The 20,833-nt window shown below is 41.1% G+C and overlaps 1 pseudogene; it reads left to right on the top strand.

The window, feature by feature from the left end:
• LOC137755301 (RAD52 motif-containing protein 1-like) overlaps positions 1 to 20,833 on the top strand; it is a 227,810-nt pseudogene that overhangs the window by 11,570 nt on the left and 195,407 nt on the right.

The raw sequence follows: 20,833 nt of genomic DNA, 5'->3' as shown, positions 1-20,833 counted from the left end.
TGTATTAGGCCAGTTGACGTTGTTGCACAACTCACTGAGGCTCTATTCATTTTTGTTGTTGTTTTGTTTTGTTACTCTTTTTGTTTCATTTTGGATAGTTTCTATTGCTATGCCTTAATGTTCACTGACCCTTTCTTCTGCAGTGTCTAATCTGCCATTAACCTCGTTCCGTATCTTTTTCATTTAGACATTGTTTTTAATCTCTAGAAGCACAATTTGGGTCTGTTTTACATTTTCCATGCCTATACTTAACATTTTCAGTGTTTATTCTGGGTTTATTAACATACGAAATGCAGTTGTAATAACTTTTCTTCATGTATAATAACTTTTTAAATGTTCTTTTCTGCCAATTCTAACATCTGTATGGATTATGGGTTAGTTTTGATTGATTGCCTTTTCTCCTCAGTATGGGTCATATTTTCCTACTTCTTTGCATCCTTGGCAATTTTTCATATGATCCCAGATATTGTGAGGTTTAGTTTATTATTTGCTATATATATATATATATATTCCTGTAAAATGCTTGGGCTTTGTTTTGGGTGAAATCAAGTTACTCAGAACAATTTTATTCTTTTAGGTCTAGTGTGTAAGATTCGTTGGGTAGGAGTCCAAGTAGCCTTTAGTGTGGAGCTCACTGTATGCAACTACGGAGACAAGTCCTTTCTGAGCATCATGAGGTTTTGCAGTCTGACTTGTAGGAACAGGTACTATTCCTACAACCCTGTGTGATATCCAGTTATTCTTATTATTAATCCTTTCATGTGGTTCTTTTCCTGGCATCAGGGAATTCCTCACACAAATGTACTGACCAATACTTTGTTGAATTCTCAAGAGATCCCTCTGCATGTCTCCAGAGTTCTTTGTCTGTGCACTTCTTTTCTCTCTGATACTCTGCTTTGGGAACTCTAGTTACGTTGGTTTTCCCAGACTCTCAGCTCCATTTCCTCAGTCAGGGGGTCCACCAGTCTCTGCCAGGACTTCTCTTCCCTTTACCATGACCTGGAAACACTCTCAGAGAAGTAAGGTAGGGCAATTAGAGGGATCACTTCATTTATTTCCCATCTCCTGGAGATCACTGAACTTTATTGCCTGAGGTCCAGTTTCTTGAAAACTGTTGTTTCATATGTCCTGTCTGATGTTTTCATTGTTTCAGGTGGGAGGTCAAATTGGTCCTTGTTACTTCATCTTGGCCAGAAGCCAATAACATAGTTTAAGTCTGTTTTGTTTTGATACAGGGTCCAGTTAAAGATTAGGCATTGCATGTCATGTCTTTGTTTCCTTTAATCTAGAATATTTCCCTACTATTTTTTTTGATGTTTTATGACATTGGCATTTTTGAAGAGTCTAAGCCAGTTGTCTTGTCAATTGCCCCACAGTCTGGATTTGTCTGTTTCCTCATTAGATTCAAAGTAAACATTTTGGGGAAGAATACTATATAGGTGATGTATTCTTCATACTTCATCACTTCAGGTGGCCCAGTGCTAAGTTTGATCACTTGACTGAGGTGGTATCTTCCATATCTCTCCATTGTAAAGTTATTTTTCCCCTTGGTAATTGATAAATAATATGTGGGGTGATACGTTGGGATCAGTGAAGATCCTACTTTCAAACAACTCTTCACCCAACTGTGCATCAATGATAATCCTTGTCTGAATCGATTATTACATTGATAGTTGCCAAATGACACTTTCCTAATTCTATCATTCCTTTTGCATTTATTAGCTGACATTATTCTATAAAGAAGAGCTCCCCCACTTTTCATTTTGAGTATCATTATGAACTCATGTGCTTTTTTAAAAAGTAACTATGTTATACCTTATTATAACGATAGTGTTATTCTTTGGAATGTTCCTTTTGTCCAGATTTGGCCAATGCGATCTCTGTTATTGTTTAACCACACGATGCTTTTTTCTTACTAGAATGATTTCTAATATATTACTACTCACAAATAGGAACTGAGAAAAGGACTCCAGAAGGTGCGGTCTTATTCAGACTCTTCTTAGAAGTCCGCCTTCTTCCTGCGTACTCTCAACCCCAAGTGAGGCTTTCGGGTTGGAAGGAGATACTTCTGAATTAAACTACAGATCAATGTCACCCAATTCTAATCCCTATTCCCTTTTTTCTAGGCATACCATACCTACTGCCATCCTAATCCTTCTGTTGGGCACCTCTCTCCTCCTCTATATTTACTTACAACAGTCAAGAGCAGCAATTGGCCAACCGGCCCCTATCCAGTTCTCCAGTCCATATGCCCCAAGAACTCCTTTTTGCACTGGTCTGTGGTGGCCTTGGCCTACCTCGTCTACCCACTCAAGTAACTCTTTTACCACGAATTTAATTACCTGTGTTTCCCTTTATAGGGTCTTACCTAGCCGTATGGCCTGCTGCCTCTGCCAATTTAAAAATACTATTGAGGTTGTCTGTAAGACAGTCAAGCTGCGTTGTGACAGTGAATGCCTGACAGACGTCACACGTTGTGGTGAGTCTCAATTGCGGGATAATAAATTTTTTAATTTTAATTTAATTTTTTAATAATTTTTATTTTTAATCAATGATGATACATTTTCAAATTAATGATGTAATTGCATTATTTTAATTCATTCATTCAGCGTTCCAGCTCCCTACGTTTCTAAGAACTACCCCCTTGCTAAAAATCAGATTCTTGGTTACATCATTAAGCTAATAAGAGCTCAGGTACATAGTTAGCTTAATAATGTAACTGATCCGCATACATAAAGGAACAAGAGAAAGGCATGGAAGGGGGAAGGGAATTCACATTAACGGCCACATATCCTATGCTGTGCTCTCGGCAAATGAGAACTTATTCGTAGAGTGCATCACAGTTTGTAAACTGATTTTATATACATTAGGTCTCAACTACCCTTTGTCTTATAGGACAGGTGTAAATATAATTTTGTTTCTTTTATTTGTTTCTGCAATTTTATAAAGAGTACAAGTGATGCTGTTTTATGTCCTATTGGGAGCCTGAGAGTTTCTGGTTCCATAACCAGAAGCTGCTACCTAGCCCTTCTAATGGATGGGAGAGCTAGTTTATTCTTAGACTGTCCAGCTCTGAACTTGCTCTGAATCTCAAGCTTTTCTATCCACAAAACACTCAGGGGCTTTCAACTATTTTTCTATGTATCAGATTTATTGGCACTAACTTGATGACTTCCAAAATGTGCTTTCCTGCCCAGGTAGCTTGAATACAGGTCTCTTTCAGTGATCTAGAGCACGTCATATATAGTAACACTTTACTACTTCTGTAAAGACAATATTGCTGATTTTTCAACACAATTTTTTTTTTTTTTTTGGCCGTGCCACACAGCTTGTGGGATCTTAGTTCCCCACCCAGGGATTGAACCCGGGCCACAGCAGGGGAAGTGCTCGGTGCCAACCACTAGACCACCAGGGAACTCCCCCAAACAATTTTTTTACTAATTATATTGCTCCCTTCTCGCCCAGAAGTGTGCAGAAAAGGCATTTTTCATCTCCTTTTACAGGTGAGGAAAAACAAGATCAGAGGTGTTAAGTGCTATGATCCTAGTGCCCTGATCTCCTATCCCCAGTTTGGGGCTCTCTGCAAGCCCATGCTCCTCCTTTCTCATGACCCTTCCCTCCTCCTTTGACCCTCACCAAAAATACTTTTAATCCTTTTGGAAGAGAAGCCCAGCTACACAATGGTACACATTACCTTCACACAGTCAGAAGCTTTGGATGGTTCCCCCAGTAAAGCTGGAAATATTAGAAGTAAAATGAAATGAAAGCAAAGTAGCCATCTGACAGAAGTTGCTTTCTGCCTTCTACATTTTAGGACCTCAAGTATTATTCCATTGATTTGTTGTACATTCCGCATTGGCATGCAATCTGGCAAATCTCTTAACTTATACCCCAGATCCCTGGCCAAATTTTAGCAAAGAGCCAGGGCGGACATAGTGTTTTTTTCTGTATAGAGCCTTCTGTTATGGCGGCTGGGATATATGGAAGCAGGGAGTGAGCAAAGGACTCGGTGGGTGGGTGGAGAAGGGCATGTCCAGGTGACCACCTGTTTGTGGCGGTTGTTGTCGTGGTCATCTGTGACAGTAGCAAGAACGCAAGCTCACTGAAGAGGTGGAGAGAGGAAGCCTCACACTCCTCTGCCTCTGAGGCAGGACAGGATGGGGTATGTGAATGTGAGGAGTCACAGTAGATCTGCAGAGAGTCCAGCTGAGTAGGGGAGTATTTGTCTTCCAGCCTTGGCTATTCTTGAGTACTGGCCCCTGGGAACCAGTGGAGTAATCCTGAATATAGTGACTATATTTCACGCTACAGAATTTTCTGAGTAGATAGCCACTTTTTCAAGAGATACCTTTTTCACATTTTCTTGTTGCCAGTCATAGGCTTAAGTGTGGGTTTCTTTTTCTCCTAAGTGGCACTCAAACGTTGACTGATTCCTAATTTATTTGGCTGTGGCCTGACAAAAAGCTGTCCCATCAGTCTTCAGTGATCAAAAACAGTCTCCTCTTTTTTGCCAGATGAAGAAACATCCCTAGAGAATGCAGAAGGATCGTTGATGAAGGTGTTACAAGCGTGGAAGAAGAACAACAGCCCCGAGCTGACTATTGAGTCAGAGAGGGCATCCTCAGATAAAAGTGCTGTCAGCTTGTCAGGCTTCATGAATGAGCAGCTGGACTTTAATAATAACAGTGATATTATCAGGGCACGAAATTACATACTGCCTTATATCTCAGAGGGAGATCTAGGAGATGTGGAATCAACATTATTACCATTCCTTCAACTTCTTTTTTCAAATACACAAGATGGAGATATGCCGCTGGGCCTTTTGAAAAACAATACAAGGAGCCCTTCTGTTAAACGTGCACGCAACAATTCAACTAATAAAAATAGATGGAGGAAACTCCATTTTCTGGAAAATTTGTTAGATGCAGAAACTCAAGAAAAAATGGATGAGGTGAAAAAGGAAGAAAAACCTGCCACGCGTACGCGTTCCAACCTTTTAAGTGCCATGTATAAACGCTACATCTTTCAAAAGAAGTTGGAAACTGCCCAACCACAGAAAGACAGCCTAGCAAAGACTAAGAGTACAGAGGAAAAGCTGCTGAGAGTGAACAGGGTCCTCAAGGGCCCGAGGGGCCTACAGAAAATGCACCTCCAAGCAGTGGGAGATGAGAGCGTCTGGGGGAAACAGAATGCCCAGCCATCTGTGGCGAGCACTGCCGAAGAAAGAAGGCTCAGGAGGCCATCCCCAAGAAAGCTGAAACAGCTACTCATGGTGCAGAGGCCCAGGAAGCTGGTGGGAAAGTCCTCCAATGCAGAGTCTTCATTCATAAAGGAACACAAGGCAGCAGGTTCCTCTACCCTGAAACAGTACTTCAAGGGCAGGCCTTCTGCCTCCATCCCTCCAGAATCCCCACCTGAGGTTAAAAGCAAATCAAAAGACTTATCCAACACTATACTTGTTTTAGAAGATGCAAAGGCTAGAGTTAGAAATATTAAGGATTTTGAACTAATCTCACATTCTGGGAAAAAAATACATCTTCCATAAAATTAGGACTCATCGGGTCCACAGAAAACCCAAAGTCAAAAGGAGTCAAAAGTTCAGAAAGAAAAGTTCACCCAATAGAATGATGCTTGCAAGCCCTCCGTTCTCTGTAGGGAGGAGTCTCATAAATTCCCCTCCGCGAGAGCCTGTTTCATCTTCAGGAGAAGTGACTTCTCAGGAAAATCCTTTTCCAGAATTATTTTCGCTTTCAGACCCTTCGATAGAAAACACCACTTCAGAAAACAATACTGCACAAAACGTTTCTGAAGAAATTATTTCTACAGGAAACTCTAGTCTGCCAGGAGGAACCAGCCCTGGAAACACTACCCATAGGAACGTCTCCACTGCACATTCTACTGTTGCTGCAGACAACAGTATGCCAACTGTTCAACACACCAACGAAACACAATGGGAGTAGCACAACACGGGCACTGAATTATCCTCTAAGCCCACAGGCTTCACTTTCCTGGGGTTCACATCCCCGGGTGATCAAGTTGAAACTCAGCTAAAGCAGCAGCTGCGGTCCCTCATCCCCAACAATGTCATGCGAAGGCTCATTTCTCATGTTATCCAGACTTTGAAAATAGACTGCTCGGAGACCCACGTGCAGCTGGCCTGTGCCAACCTCATCTCTAGAACAGGCCTCCTGATGAAGCTTCTCAGCAAGCAGCAAGAAGTAAAGGTGTCCAAAGCGGAATGGGATACGGACCAGTGGAAAAGTGACAACTCTGTCAGTGAGAGCACAGAAGCCCAGAGTGAGCAGAAAGAGCAGGAGTCAAGTGAGGTGAGGAGAACCCCTGAAACATGGGACCTGGACTTTTACTCAGTTTAGGACATGCCATGAACGTGCCCAAGCAGGAATACCACGGGCTCCTAGTCTGTATCTTACCTTCAGCCGTGAAACTGGCTAAGACAGTGATCTCCCACTTGGCTCATTTAGAGAGTGTGCCACTATTCCTAGGGTAGACGAGAAGAGGACATAACACAGGACAACTAAATTGTAGGTAAATAAATTGTAGAAGAAAAGGCTAATGATAAGATTAATAACACTAAATTTAGCTTGTTCTTATAGAAGCTACTCGCCTGGAAGGATTGGGTTTTATAGTAGTTTAAGAATAGTTAGCTATTGTTTAGAATAGGTTTAAGAAGAGTTAGCTTTCATCCCTTGTATCTCCTTGTTTTTAAAAAATTTGTCATTTATTTTTTTAGCTCACAAAAGAAGTTCCAGGATATGGCTGTAACAACAAACTCATCTTGGCAATATCTGTAACTGTAGTAGTGACGATTTTGGTTACAATTCTCTGTCTCATTGAGGTAAGGACAATAATTCATTCAGATTCAGAACCCACAAACTTGAGAATCAAAGCCACCTTTCCACCCACTACTACTTGATTCTTCTCTTTAGTCATGAGGACTGAGATACACTTTGTTCTTTTACTGAAAAGTATATTCCCAGGATTTTTTGTTTCCTTTTTTCTTTTTTGGCTGCGTTGGGTCTTCATTGCGGTGCACGGGCTTCTCATTGCGGTGGCTTCTCTTGTTGTGGAGTACGGGCTCTAGACGCGCGGGCTCAGGAGTTGTGGCGCACGGACTTAGTTGCTCCACAGCATGTGGGACTTTCCGAGACCAGGGATGGGACCCGTGTCCCCTGCACTGGCAGGCAGATTCTTAACCACTGAACCACCAGGGAAGTCCCAATTCCAGTATTCTTAATCGTTTGTGTAGATCCATATTCCAAACAAGTGTCATTTTCCTCCTGCTTAAAAATACTTCTTTTACCCTTTCTTATAGTGAAAGTCTACTAGTAATGAATTCTTTCAGCTTTTGTATGTCTGAGATAGTCTTCATTTTGCTTTTGTTTGGACAGATCTGGGTATAGAATTCTAGCTGGATAGAATTCAATGCACTACTTTAAAGGTGTTATTCCACTGAGTTCTCCTTTACATTGTTTCCAGCACGAATTCTGCTGTCGTTGTTATCTTTGTTCCTCTGTACGTAGTGTATAGTTTTTTCCTCTGGCTGCTTTTAAATTTTTCTCTTTATTGCTGGTTTTGAGCAATTTGATTATTTTTTGTGCCTTGGTGTAGTTTTGTCCATGTTTCTTATGCTTACAGTTCATTGATCTTCTTGACTTTGTGGGTTTATAGTGTTTGCCAATTTGGAAAAGTGTTGGCTATTATTTCTTCAAATTGTTGTATTTCTCCTCTCCTTCATGGACTCTAAGTACCCATGTATTAGGCCAGTTGACGTTGTTGCACAACTCACTGAGGCTCTATTCATTTTTGTTGTTGTTTTGTTTTGTTACTCTTTTTGTTTCATTTTGGATAGTTTCTATTGCTATGCCTTAATGTTCACTGACCCTTTCTTCTGCAGTGTCTAATCTGCCATTAACCTCGTTCCGTATCTTTTTCATTTAGACATTGTTTTTAATCTCTAGAAGCACAATTTGGGTCTGTTTTACATTTTCCATGCCTATACTTAACATTTTCAGTGTTTATTCTGGGTTTATTAACATACGAAATGCAGTTGTAATAACTTTTCTTCATGTATAATAACTTTTTAAATGTTCTTTTCTGCCAATTCTAACATCTGTATGGATTATGGGTTAGTTTTGATTGATTGCCTTTTCTCCTCAGTATGGGTCATATTTTCCTACTTCTTTGCATCCTTGGCAATTTTTCATATGATCCCAGATATTGTGAGGTTTAGTTTATTATTTGCTATATATATATATATATTCCTGTAAAATGCTTGGGCTTTGTTTTGGGTGAAATCAAGTTACTCAGAACAATTTTATTCTTTTAGGTCTAGTGTGTAAGATTCGTTGGGTAGGAGTCCAAGTAGCCTTTAGTGTGGAGCTCACTGTATGCAACTACGGAGACAAGTCCTTTCTGAGCATCATGAGGTTTTGCAGTCTGACTTGTAGGAACAGGTACTATTCCTACAACCCTGTGTGATATCCAGTTATTCTTATTATTAATCCTTTCATGTGGTTCTTTTCCTGGCATCAGGGAATTCCTCACACAAATGTACTGACCAATACTTTGTTGAATTCTCAAGAGATCCCTCTGCATGTCTCCAGAGTTCTTTGTCTGTGCACTTCTTTTCTCTCTGATACTCTGCTTTGGGAACTCTAGTTACGTTGGTTTTCCCAGACTCTCAGCTCCATTTCCTCAGTCAGGGGGTCCACCAGTCTCTGCCAGGACTTCTCTTCCCTTTACCATGACCTGGAAACTGTCTCAGAGAAGTAAGGTAGGGCAATTAGAGGGATCACTTCATTTATTTCCCATCTCCTGGAGATCACTGAACTTTATTTGCCTGAGGTCCAGTTTCTTGAAAACTGTTGTTTCATATGTCCTGTCTGATGTTTTCATTGTTTCAGGTGGGAGGTCAAATTGGTCCTTGTTACTTCATCTTGGCCAGAAGCCAATAACATAGTTTAAGTCTGTTTTGTTTTGATACAGGGTCCAGTTAAAGATTAGGCATTGCATGTCATGTCTTTGTTTCCTTTAATCTAGAATATTTCCCTACTATTTTTTTTGATGTTTTATGACATTGGCATTTTTGAAGAGTCTAAGCCAGTTGTCTTGTCAATTGCCCCACAATCTGGATTTGTCTGTTTCCTCATTAGATTCAAAGTAAACATTTTGGGGAAGAATACTATATAGGTGATGTATTCTTCATACTTCATCACTTCAGGTGGCCCAGTGCTAAGTTTGATCACTTGACTGAGGTGGTATCTTCCATATCTCTCCATTGTAAAGTTATTTTTCCCCTTGGTAATTGATAAATAATATGTGGGGTGATACGTTGGGATCAGTGAAGATCCTACTTTCAAACAACTCTTCACCCAACTGTGCATCAATGATAATCCTTGTCTGAATCGATTATTACATTGATAGTTGCCAAATGACACTTTCCTAATTCTATCATTCCTTTTGCATTTATTAGCTGACATTATTCTATAAAGAAGAGCTCCCCCACTTTTCATTTTGAGTATCATTATGAACTCATGTGCTTTTTTAAAAAGTAACTATGTTATACCTTATTATAACGATAGTGTTATTCTTTGGAATGTTCCTTTTGTCCAGATTTGGCCAATGCGATCTCTGTTATTGTTTAACCACACGATGCTTTTTTCTTACTAGAATGATTTCTAATATATTACTACTCACAAATAGGAACTGAGAAAAGGACTCCAGAAGGTGCGGTCTTATTCAGACTCTTCTTAGAAGTCCGCCTTCTTCCTGCGTACTCTCAACCCCAAGTGAGGCTTTCGGGTTGGAAGGAGATACTTCTGAATTAAACTACAGATCAATGTCACCCAATTCTAATCCCTATTCCCTTTTTTCTAGGCATACCATACCTACTGCCATCCTAATCCTTCTGTTGGGCACCTCTCTCCTCCTCTATATTTACTTACAACAGTCAAGAGCAGCAATTGGCCAACCGGCCCCTATCCAGTTCTCCAGTCCATATGCCCCAAGAACTCCTTTTTGCACTGGTCTGTGGTGGCCTTGGCCTACCTCGTCTACCCACTCAAGTAACTCTTTTACCACGAATTTAATTACCTGTGTTTCCCTTTATAGGGTCTTACCTAGCCGTATGGCCTGCTGCCTCTGCCAATTTAAAAATACTATTGAGGTTGTCTGTAAGACAGTCAAGCTGCGTTGTGACAGTGAATGCCTGACAGACGTCACACGTTGTGGTGAGTCTCAATTGCGGGATAATAAATTTTTTAATTTTAATTTAATTTTTTAATAATTTTTATTTTTAATCAATGATGATACATTTTCAAATTAATGATGTAATTGCATTATTTTAATTCATTCATTCAGCGTTCCAGCTCCCTACGTTTCTAAGAACTACCCCCTTGCTAAAAATCAGATTCTTGGTTACATCATTAAGCTAATAAGAGCTCAGGTACATAGTTAGCTTAATAATGTAACTGATCCGCATACATAAAGGAACAAGAGAAAGGCATGGAAGGGGGAAGGGAATTCACATTAACGGCCACATATCCTATGCTGTGCTCTCGGCAAATGAGAACTTATTCGTAGAGTGCATCACAGTTTGTAAACTGATTTTATATACATTAGGTCTCAACTACCCTTTGTCTTATAGGACAGGTGTAAATATAATTTTGTTTCTTTTATTTGTTTCTGCAATTTTATAAAGAGTACAAGTGATGCTGTTTTATGTCCTATTGGGAGCCTGAGAGTTTCTGGTTCCATAACCAGAAGCTGCTACCTAGCCCTTCTAATGGATGGGAGAGCTAGTTTATTCTTAGACTGTCCAGCTCTGAACTTGCTCTGAATCTCAAGCTTTTCTATCCACAAAACACTCAGGGGCTTTCAACTATTTTTCTATCTATCAGATTTATTGGCACTAACTTGATGACTTCCAAAATGTGCTTTCCTGCCCAGGTAGCTTGAATACAGGTCTCTTTCAGTGATCTAGAGCACGTCATATATAGTAACACTTTACTACTTCTGTAAAGACAATATTGCTGATTTTTCAACACAATTTTTTTTTTTTTTTGGCCGTGCCACACAGCTTGTGGGATCTTAGTTCCCCACCCAGGGATTGAACCCGGGCCACAGCAGGGGAAGTGCTCGGTGCCAACCACTAGACCACCAGGGAACTCCCCCAAACAATTGTTTTACTAATTATCTTGCTCCCTTCTCGCCCAGAAGTGTGCAGAAAAGGCATTTTTCATCTCCTTTTACAGGTGAGGAAAAACAAGATCAGAGGTGTTAAGTGCTATGATCCTAGTGCCCTGATCTCCTATCCCCAGTTTGGGGCTCTCTGCAAGCCCATGCTCCTCCTTTCTCATGACCCTTCCCTCCTCCTTTGACCCTCACCAAAAATACTTTTAATCCTTTTGGAAGAGAAGCCCAGCTACACAATGGTACACATTACCTTCACACAGTCAGAAGCTTTGGATGGTTCCCCCAGTAAAGCTGGAAATATTAGAAGTAAAATGAAATGAAAGCAAAGTAGCCATCTGACAGAAGTTGCTTTCTGCCTTCTACATTTTAGGACCTCAAGTATTATTCCATTGATTTGTTGTACATTCCGCATTGGCATGCAATCTGGCAAATCTCTTAACTTATACCCCAGATCCCTGGCCAAATTTTAGCAAAGAGCCAGGGCGGACATAGTGTTTTTTTCTGTATAGAGCCTTCTGTTATGGCGGCTGGGATATATGGAAGCAGGGAGTGAGCAAAGGACTCGGTGGGTGGGTGGAGAAGGGCATGTCCAGGTGACCACCTGTTTGTGGCGGTTGTTGTCGTGGTCATCTGTGACAGTAGCAAGAACGCAAGCTCACTGAAGAGGTGGAGAGAGGAAGCCTCACACTCCTCTGCCTCTGAGGCAGGACAGGATGGGGTATGTGAATGTGAGGAGTCACAGTAGATCTGCAGAGAGTCCAGCTGAGTAGGGGAGTATTTGTCTTCCAGCCTTGGCTATTCTTGAGTACTGGCCCCTGGGAACCAGTGGAGTAATCCTGAATATAGTGACTATATTTCACGCTACAGAATTTTCTGAGTAGATAGCCACTTTTTCAAGAGATACCTTTTTCACATTTTCTTGTTGCCAGTCATAGGCTTAAGTGTGGGTTTCTTTTTCTCCTAAGTGGCACTCAAACGTTGACTGATTCCTAATTTATTTGGCTGTGGCCTGACAAAAAGCTGTCCCATCAGTCTTCAGTGATCAAAAACAGTCTCCTCTTTTTTGCCAGATGAAGAAACATCCCTAGAGAATGCAGAAGGATCGTTGATGAAGGTGTTACAAGCGTGGAAGAAGAACAACAGCCCCGAGCTGACTATTGAGTCAGAGAGGGCATCCTCAGATAAAAGTGCTGTCAGCTTGTCAGGCTTCATGAATGAGCAGCTGGACTTTAATAATAACAGTGATATTATCAGGGCACGAAATTACATACTGCCTTATATCTCAGAGGGAGATCTAGGAGATGTGGAATCAACATTATTACCATTCCTTCAACTTCTTTTTTCAAATACACAAGATGGAGATATGCCGCTGGGCCTTTTGAAAAACAATACAAGGAGCCCTTCTGTTAAACGTGCACGCAACAATTCAACTAATAAAAATAGATGGAGGAAACTCCATTTTCTGGAAAATTTGTTAGATGCAGAAACTCAAGAAAAAATGGATGAGGTGAAAAAGGAAGAAAAACCTGCCACGCGTACGCGTTCCAACCTTTTAAGTGCCATGTATAAACGCTACATCTTTCAAAAGAAGTTGGAAACTGCCCAACCACAGAAAGACAGCCTAGCAAAGACTAAGAGTACAGAGGAAAAGCTGCTGAGAGTGAACAGGGTCCTCAAGGGCCCGAGGGGCCTACAGAAAATGCACCTCCAAGCAGTGGGAGATGAGAGCGTCTGGGGGAAACAGAATGCCCAGCCATCTGTGGCGAGCACTGCCGAAGAAAGAAGGCTCAGGAGGCCATCCCCAAGAAAGCTGAAACAGCTACTCATGGTGCAGAGGCCCAGGAAGCTGGTGGGAAAGTCCTCCAATGCAGAGTCTTCATTCATAAAGGAACACAAGGCAGCAGGTTCCTCTACCCTGAAACAGTACTTCAAGGGCAGGCCTTCTGCCTCCATCCCTCCAGAATCCCCACCTGAGGTTAAAAGCAAATCAAAAGACTTATCCAACACTATACTTGTTTTAGAAGATGCAAAGGCTAGAGTTAGAAATATTAAGGATTTTGAACTAATCTCACATTCTGGGAAAAAAATACATCTTCCATAAAATTAGGACTCATCGGGTCCACAGAAAACCCAAAGTCAAAAGGAGTCAAAAGTTCAGAAAGAAAAGTTCACCCAATAGAATGATGCTTGCAAGCCCTCCTCCGTTCTCTGTAGGGAGGAGTCTCATAAATTCCCCTCCGCGAGAGCCTGTTTCATCTTCAGGAGAAGTGACTTCTCAGGAAAATCCTTTTCCAGAATTATTTTCTCTTTCAGACCCTTCGATAGAAAACACCACTTCAGAAAACAATACTGCACAAAACGTTTCTGAAGAAATTATTTCTACAGGAAACTCTAGTCTGCCAGGAGGAACCAGCCCTGGAAACACTACCCATAGGAACGTCTCCACTGCACATTCTACTGTTGCTGCAGACAACAGTATGCCAACTGTTCAACACACCAACGAAACACAATGGGAGTAGCACAACACGGGCACTGAATTATCCTCTAAGCCCACAGGCTTCACTTTCCTAGGGTTCACATCCCCGGGTGATCAAGTTGAAACTCAGCTAAAGCAGCAGCTGCGGTCCCTCATCCCCAACAATGTCATGCGAAGGCTCATTTCTCATGTTATCCAGACTTTGAAAATAGACTGCTCGGAGACCCACGTGCAGCTGGCCTGTGCCAACCTCATCTCTAGAACAGGCCTCCTGATGAAGCTTCTCAGCAAGCAGCAAGAAGTAAAGGTGTCCAAAGCGGAATGGGATACGGACCAGTGGAAAAGTGACAACTCTGTCAGTGAGAGCACAGAAGCCCAGAGTGAGCAGAAAGAGCAGGAGTCAAGTGAGGTGAGAAGAACCCCTGAAACATGGGACCTGGACTTTTACTCAGTTTAGGACATGCCATGAACGTGCCCAAGCAGGAATACCACGGGCTCCTAGTCTGTATCTTACCTTCAGCCGTGAAACTGGCTAAGACAGTGATCTCCCACTTGGCTCATTTAGAGAGTGTGCCACTATTCCTAGGGTAGACGAGAAGAGGACATAACACAGGACAACTAAATTGTAGGTAAATAAATTGTAGAAGAAAAGGCTAATGATAAGATTAATAACACTAAATTTAGCTTGTTCTTATAGAAGCTACTCGCCTGGAAGGATTGGGTTTTATAGTAGTTTAAGAATAGTTAGCTATTGTTTAGAATAGGTTTAAGAAGAGTTAGCTTTCATCCCTTGTATCTCCTTGTTTTTAAAAAATTTGTCATTTATTTTTTTAGCTCACAAAAGAAGTTCCAGGATATGGCTGTAACAACAAACTCATCTTGGCAATATCTGTAACTGTAGTAGTGACGATTTTGGTTACAATTCTCTGTCTCATTGAGGTAAGGACAATAATTCATTCAGATTCAGAACCCACAAACTTGAGAATCAAAGCCACCTTTCCACCCACTACTACTTGATTCTTCTCTTTAGTCATGAGGACTGAGATACACTTTGTTCTTTTACTGAAAAGTATATTCCCAGGATTTTTTGTTTCCTTTTTTCTTTTTTGGCTGCGTTGGGTCTTCATTGCGGTGCACGGGCTTCTCATTGCGGTGGCTTCTCTTGTTGTGGAGTACGGGCTCTAGACGCGCGGGCTCAGGAGTTGTGGCGCACGGACTTAGTTGCTCCACAGCATGTGGGACTTTCCGAGACCAGGGATGGGACCCGTGTCCCCTGCACCGGCAGGCAGATTCTTAACCACTGAACCACCAGGGAAGTCCCAATTCCAGTATTCTTAATCGTTTGTGTAGATCCATATTCCAAACAAGTGTCATTTTCCTCCTGCTTAAAAATACTTCTTTTACCCTTTCTTATAGTGAAAGTCTACTAGTAATGAATTCTTTCAGCTTTTGTATGTCTGAGATAGTCTTCATTTTGCTTTTGTTTGGACAGATCTGGGTATAGAATTCTAGCTTGATAGAATTCAATGCACTACTTTAAAGGTGTTATTCCACTGAGTTCTCCTTTACATTGTTTCCAGCACGAATTCTGCTGTCGTCGTTATCTTTGTTCCTCCGTACGTAGTGTATAGTTTTTTCCTCTGGCTGCTTTTAAATTTTTCTCTTTATTGCTGGTTTTGAGCAATTTGATTATTTTTTGTGCCTTGGTGTAGTTTTGTCCATGTTTCTTATGCTTACAGTTCATTGATCTTCTTGACTTTGTGGGTTTATAGTGTTTACCAATTTGGAAAAGTGTTGGCTATTATTTCTTCAAATTGTTGTATTTCTCCTCTCCTTCATGGACTCTAAGTACCCATGTATTAGGCCACTTGACGTTGTTGCACAACTCACTGAGGCTCTATTCATTTTTGTTGTTGTTTTGTTTTGTTACTCTTTTTGTTTCATTTTGGATAGTTTCTATTGCTATGCCTTAATGTTCACTGACCCTTTCTTCTGCAGTGTCTAATCTGCCATTAACCTCGTTCCGTATCTTTTTCATTTAGACATTGTTTTTAATCTCTAGAAGCACAATTTGGGTCTGTTTTACATTTTCCATGCCTATACTTAACATTTTCAGTGTTTATTCTGGGTTTATTAACATACGAAATGCAGTTGTAATAACTTTTCTTCATGTATAATAACTTTTTAAATGTTCTTTTCTGCCAATTCTAACATCTGTATGGATTATGGGTTAGTTTTGATTGATTGCCTTTTCTCCTCAGTATGGGTCATATTTTCCTACTTCTTTGCATCCTTGGCAATTTTTCATATGATCCCAGATATTGTGAGGTTTAGTTTATTATTTGCTATATATATATATATATATTCCTGTAAAATGCTTGGGCTTTGTTTTGGGTGAAATCAAGTTACTCAGAACAATTTTATTCTTTTAGGTCTAGTGTGTAAGATTCGTTGGGTAGGAGTCCAAGTAGCCTTTAGTGTGGAGCTCACTGTATGCAACTACGGAGACAAGTCCTTTCTGAGCATCATGAGGTTTTGCAGTCTGACTTGTAGGAACAGGTACTATTCCTACAACCCTGTGTGATATCCAGTTATTCTTATTATTAATCCTTTCATGTGGTTCTTTTCCTGGCATCAGGGAATTCCTCACACAAATGTACTGACCAATACTTTGTTGAATTCTCAAGAGATCCCTCTGCATGTCTCCAGAGTTCTTTGTCTGTGCACTTCTTTTCTCTCTGATACTCTGCTTTGGGAACTCTAGTTACGTTGGTTTTCCCAGACTCTCAGCTCCATTTCCTCAGTCAGGGGGTCCACCAGTCTCTGCCAGGACTTCTCTTCCCTTTACCATGACCTGGAAACTCTCTCAGAGAAGTAAGGTAGGGCAATTAGAGGGATCACTTCATTTATTTCCCATCTCCTGGAGATCACTGAACTTTATTGCCTGAGGTCCAGTTTCTTGAAAACTGTTGTTTCATATGTCCTGTCTGATGTTTTCATTGTTTCAGGTGGGAGGTCAAATTGGTCCTTGTTACTTCATCTTGGCCAGAAGCCAATAACATAGTTTAAGTCTGTTTTGTTTTGATACAGGGTCCAGTTAAAGATTAGGCATTGCATGTCATGTCTTTGTTTCCTTTAATCTAGAATATTTCCCTACTATTTTTTTTGATGTTTTATGACATTGGCATTTTTGAAGAGTCTAAGCCAGTTGTCTTGTCAATTGCCCCACAGTCTGGATTTGTCTGTTTCCTCATTAGATTCAAAGTAAACATTTTGGGGAAGAATACTATATAGGTGATGTATTCTTCATACTTCATCACTTCAGGTGGCCCAGTGCTAAGTTTGATCACTTGACTGAGGTGGTATCTTCCATATCTCTCCATTGTAAAGTTATTTTTCCCCTTGGTAATTGATAAATAATATGTGGGGTGATACGTTGGGATCAGTGAAGATCCTACTTTCAAACAACTCTTCACCCAACTGTGCATCAATGATAATCCTTGTCTGAATCGATTATTACATTGATAGTTGCCAAATGACACTTTCCTAATTCTATCATTCCTTTTGCATTTATTAGCTGACATTATTCTATAAAGAAGAGCTCCCCCACTTTTCATTTTGAGTATCATTATGAACTCATGTGCTTTTTTAAAAAGTAACTATGTTATACCTTATTATAACGATAGTGTTATTCTTTGGAATGTTCCTTTTGTCCAGATTTGGCCAATGCGATCTCTGTTATTGTTTAACCACACGATGCTTTTTTCTTACTAGAATGATTTCTAATATATTACTACTCACAAATAGGAACTGAGAAAAGGACTCCAGAAGGTGCGGTCTTATTCAGACTCTTCTTAGAAGTCCGCCTTCTTCCTGCGTACTCTCAACCCCAAGTGAGGCTTTCGGGTTGGAAGGAGATACTTCTGAATTAAACTACAGATCAATGTCACCCAATTCTAATCCCTATTCCCTTTTTTCTAGGCATACCATACCTACTGCCATCCTAATCCTTCTGTTGGGCACCTCTCTCCTCCTCTATATTTACTTACAACAGTCAAGAGCAGCAATTGGCCAACCGGCCCCTATCCAGTTCTCCAGTCCATATGCCCCAAGAACTCCTTTTTGCACTGGTCTGTGGTGGCCTTGGCCTACCTCGTCTACCCACTCAAGTAACTCTTTTACCACGAATTTAATTACCTGTGTTTCCCTTTATAGGGTCTTACCTAGCCGTATGGCCTGCTGCCTCTGCCAATTTAAAAATACTATTGAGGTTGTCTGTAAGACAGTCAAGCTGCGTTGTGACAGTGAATGCCTGACAGACGTCACACGTTGTGGTGAGTCTCAATTGCGGGATAATAAATTTTTTAATTTTAATTTAATTTTTTAATAATTTTTATTTTTAATCAATGATGATACATTTTCAAATTAATGATGTAATTGCATTATTTTAATTCATTCATTCAGCGTTCCAGCTCCCTACGTTTCTAAGAACTACCCCCTTGCTAAAAATCAGATTCTTGGTTACATCATTAAGCTAATAAGAGCTCAGGTACATAGTTAGCTTAATAATGTAACTGATCCGCATACATAAAGGAACAAGAGAAAGGCATGGAAGGGGGAAGGGAATTCACATTAACGGCCACATATCCTATGCTGTGCTCTCGGCAAATGAGAACTTATTCGTAGAGTGCATCACAGTTTGTAAACTGATTTTATATACATTAGGTCTCAACTACCCTTTGTCTTATAGGACAGGTGTAAATATAATTTTGTTTCTTTTATTTGTTTCTGCAATTTTATAAAGAGTACAAGTGATGCTGTTTTATGTCCTATTGGGAGCCTGAGAGTTTCTGGTTCCATAACCAGAAGCTGCTACCTAGCCCTTCTAATGGATGGGAGAGCTAGTTTATTCTTAGACTGTCCAGCTCTGAACTTGCTCTGAATCTCAAGCTTTTCTATCCACAAAACACTCAGGGGCTTTCAACTATTTTTCTATGTATCAGATTTATTGGCACTAACTTGATGACTTCCAAAATGTGCTTTCCTGCCCAGGTAGCTTGAATACAGGTCTCTTTCAGTGATCTAGAGCACGTCATATATAGTAACACTTTACTACTTCTGTAAAGACAATATTGCTGATTTTTCAACACAATTTTTTTTTTTTTTTTGGCCGTGCCACACAGCTTGTGGGATCTTAGTTCCCCACCCAGGGATTGAACCCGGGCCACAGCAGGGGAAGTGCTCGGTGCCAACCACTAGACCACCAGGGAACTCCCCCAAACAATTGTTTTACTAATTATCTTGCTCCCTTCTCGCCCAGAAGTGTGCAGAAAAGGCATTTTTCATCTCCTTTTACAGGTGAGGAAAAACAAGATCAGAGGTGTTAAGTGCTATGATCCTAGTGCCCTGATCTCCTATCCCCAGTTTGGGGCTCTCTGCAAGCCCATGCTCCTCCTTTCTCATGACCCTTCCCTCCTCCTTTGACCCTCACCAAAAATACTTTTAATCCTTTTGGAAGAGAAGCCCAGCTACACAATGGTACACATTACCTTCACACAGTCAGAAGCTTTGGATGGTTCCCCCAGTAAAGCTGGAAATATTAGAAGTAAAATGAAATGAAAGCAAAGTAGCCATCTGACAGAAGTTGCTTTCTGCCTTCTACATTTTAGGACCTCAAGTATTATTCCATTGATTTGTTGTACATTCCGCATTGGCATGCAATCTGGCAAATCTCTTAACTTATACCCCAGATCCCTGGCCAAATTTTAGCAAAGAGCCAGGGCGGACATAGTGTTTTTTTCTGTATAGAGCCTTCTGTTATGGCGGCTGGGATATATGGAAGCAGGGAGTGAGCAAAGGACTCGGTGGGTGGGTGGAGAAGGGCATGTCCAGGTGACCACCTGTTTGTGGCGGTTGTTGTCGTGGTCATCTGTGACAGTAGCAAGAACGCAAGCTCACTGAAGAGGTGGAGAGAGGAAGCCTCACACTCCTCTGCCTCTGAGGCAGGACAGGATGGGGTATGTGAATGTGAGGAGTCACAGTAGATCTGCAGAGAGTCCAGCTGAGTAGGGGAGGATTTGTCTTCCAGCCTTGGCTATTCTTGAGTACTGGCCCCTGGGAACCAGTGGAGTAATCCTGAATATAGTGACTATATTTCACGCTACAGAATTTTCTGAGTAGATAGCCACTTTTTCAAGAGATACCTTTTTCACATTTTCTTGTTGCCAGTCATAGGCTTAAGTGTGGGTTTCTTTTTCTCCTAAGTGGCACTCAAACGTTGACTGATTCCTAATTTATTTGGCTGTGGCCTGACAAAAAGCTGTCCCATCAGTCTTCAGTGATCAAAAACAGTCTCCTCTTTTTTGCCAGATGAAGAAACATCCCTAGAGAATGCAGAAGGATCGTTGATGAAGGTGTTACAAGCGTGGAAGAAGAACAACAGCCCCGAGCTGACTATTGAGTCAGAGAGGGCATCCTCAGATAAAAGTGCTGTCAGCTTGTCAGGCTTCATGAATGAGCAGCTGGACTTTAATAATAACAGTGATATTATCAGGGCACGAAATTACATACTGCCTTATATCTCAGAGGGAGATCTAGGAGATGTGGAATCAACATTATTACCATTCCTTCAACTTCTTTTTTCAAATACACAAGATGGAGATATGCCGCTGGGCCTTTTGAAAAACAATACAAGGAGCCCTTCTGTTAAACGTGCACGCAACAATTCAACTAATAAAAATAGATGGAGGAAACTCCATTTTCTGGAAAATTTGTTAGATGCAGAAACTCAAGAAAAAATGGATGAGGTGAAAAAGGAAGAAAAACCTGCCACGCGTACGCGTTCCAACCTTTTAAGTGCCATGTATAAACGCTACATCTTTCAAAAGAAGTTGGAAACTGCCCAACCACAGAAAGACAGCCTAGCAAAGACTAAGAGTACAGAGGAAAAGCTGCTGAGAGTGAACAGGGTCCTCAAGGGCCCGAGGGGCCTACAGAAAATGCACCTCCAAGCAGTGGGAGATGAGAGCGTCTGGGGGAAACAGAATGCCCAGCCATCTGTGGCGAGCACTGCCGAAGAAAGAAGGCTCAGGAGGCCATCCCCAAGAAAGCTGAAACAGCTACTCATGGTGCAGAGGCCCAGGA

The sequence above is a fragment of the Eschrichtius robustus genome, chromosome 20, assembly GCF_028021215.1.
Source record: "Eschrichtius robustus isolate mEscRob2 chromosome 20, mEscRob2.pri, whole genome shotgun sequence".
Taxonomy (NCBI): domain Eukaryota; kingdom Metazoa; phylum Chordata; class Mammalia; order Artiodactyla; family Eschrichtiidae; genus Eschrichtius; species Eschrichtius robustus.
The sequence above is the reverse complement of the archived record's forward strand: the minus strand, read 5'-3'. Positions and strand labels throughout refer to the sequence as shown.